We start from the raw sequence: 2,586 nt of genomic DNA, 5'->3' as shown, positions 1-2,586 counted from the left end.
ACCATCGCCCCCCTTTCCCCTCCACTCTCTCTCCCTCTCCCTCTCTCTCTCTCTCTGTCTTTCTCTCTGTGTTTCTCGCTCATGATCTTTCATGCTCCACACCCACTTTCTCACTGACTTGTGTAAATTCTCCTCCGTCCCCTTCTCTGTAAACAAACCCGACCACCAGCTTATTTTGTGAGATTTTTCAGTAAAGAAACAAAAGAGGTGCATGCCTGTAACCGTATTTTGTGTTGGAATGTACAGTCATTATATCATTATACACTCATTTACACCATACCTTCTCACCAGACCCCGAGCCTGTATGATCTTTTAAATTCACTCACAAAGGAAAATATAACTTGGGCAGTCATTTTTAAGGCATGTTGTCAAAATATTTGCATATATATTTATATATCTAGCACATTTATTTGACACACACCTATGGGGTTGGGGCTTCAATTCTTGCCTCTTCCCTATGAGTTTTGCATGTTCTCCCTGTGCTTTGGGGGTTTCCTCCGGGTACTCCGGTTTCTTCCCTGTCCAAAGACATGCATTGTAGGCTGATTAGCATCTCTAAATTATCCACAGTGTGTGAGTGTGTGTGTGTGCATTTGTGCTTGTGCCCCATTCAGGGTGTCCCCTGGGCTAGACTCCAGGCTCCCCCGCGACCCTGTGTAGGATAAGCGGTACAGAAAATTGATGAATCAATTACATCTTTTGTGTCAGTTTATTGTATTTGCACCTGGTCAAAAGACCAAAAGCTGCCTGGAATCGGTCTCATATTGTGTGCACAGCAGAGAGGCTTGTAGAAATCCAAACTGCACTGGGATGCATTTTTCATCTTTACAACTCTAACACAAGAATGCACACATGCAAAAATGTGTATTGCAATTACTCACCATAAAACCTGGGTTTGTTTCCCCCAACACAGGATAGTGATTTCTCACATGAAGCAGTGTGTGTGTGTTTGGGTGGGGTTTCTCTTAGGCTAGAGAGCATCTGGAAACAGGGCTCTGGTTTATTTTTTCTTGGGGACCACTCACAAGATGGCTTGTTAAACAGTTTGGCCAGATGGGTGCACACAAGTCTCCCACAATACTCATTTTCTTTCCTCAGTTGTTTAAAGAAGGCCACAATAATCGAATCCTCTTACCCATGAGGAGAGCAGCTTGTAAGTACAAACTGACACTTCCATAAACGTATTCATCTGAATAACACTTGTTTGCATACGGTACTTGCTGGTTGTCCATCAAATCCAATAATGACATCGACTTCAGCGGGTTCTATATAATCGAATCCCCAGATCAGGAAATGTGATACCCATTAAAACCTTACAAAATGTTTTAGATCCTTCAAAGTAACCTTCAGTTGATCACAGTTGTGTTATTTACTCCTGCGTTTCAAACAGTTCTCAAGATGTTCCTACATGACATGCTAAAGTTTGAAGCTTAAGTCAGAAGACTTGTCATTACTTTCATAGAATGAGCATATGTTTTGGGCATATTTTTCAGAATTGCAAAGATTGGGAGTTTTTTTTTTTAAACAAAAAAGAACAAAAAACAGGCTTGGATAAGCTTAATATGAGTCTAATGTGAAGCTTTTATAACCAAATTATTTGGTTACCATAAAAAAGTGAATTCTTGCAAAACACTGAAGGTGAGTGTTTATATCCTGATATCCAGAATATCCTTAACTGCTGGCCATATATGAGCAATTAATCAACACTATTGTATTTCTCATGGCAGAATGAAGATGTAATTAAAATGCCGTCAATGTAATTGTCATGTAAGTAATCAGGTGGTATTACTTGAGGTTCATTTGAGGAGTGATAACGTGCTGAAACTTCCCACATGGTTCATTGTGGTCATTGCATCAATTCAGCACCAAGGGTTCCTGACATTCAACTCAGCCAAGAGAAGGATCTTATCCCTGTTGGAGCTGTGATGAAGGGCCTCATAGAATAGGTTCCTGATATCATTCTCAGACAGTACTGTTGGGGCTTATACACTGAGAACTGTAGTGAGTGAGCTTGTGGTTCCTGGCTAAAAAGATACAATGGAGTTTTTCAACTGTTCCCACTGAAGTCATGGGGAGGCTAGAAAGGCTGCTTTTTATCAGTAATCCTACACCATTCTAATGATAATCACAGAGCAGAAAACCTTTCTTGGAGCAGGGTGTCTTTTCTCTGCTCCATCCAGGACCCTGCTTGACGAAATCTCAATAAATCATATAAAGTACAATAAAGCAAAGCAGTATTGTGCCAGTTCAGATTTGGAAAGGATTTCACATTCCATGTTGCCAGTTTCAGAGGGAATCATTTCTTGTTTTGACTGCTAGTTAATTCCACTCACGCTTGCTGCTTATATCTGCAGTGTTTACACCCCACTGCACTACCACATCACACTCTTAATCTTGTTTTTAAACTGTATTCTTTTCTGATCTCCGTACGGCTTATCCTACACATGACTGTCGGGGAGCCTAGAGTCTATTCCAGGAAACTCGAGGAATAAGGCAGGAGATACCCTGCACAGGGTGTCAACCCATTGCAGGGCACAATCACACACACTACAGACAATTTGGACAAACCAATCAGCCTACAACACA

The sequence above is a fragment of the Ictalurus punctatus genome, chromosome 15 (genome assembly GCF_001660625.3).
Source record: "Ictalurus punctatus breed USDA103 chromosome 15, Coco_2.0, whole genome shotgun sequence".
NCBI lineage: Eukaryota > Metazoa > Chordata > Actinopteri > Siluriformes > Ictaluridae > Ictalurus > Ictalurus punctatus.
The sequence above is the reverse complement of the archived record's forward strand: the minus strand, read 5'-3'. Positions refer to the sequence as shown.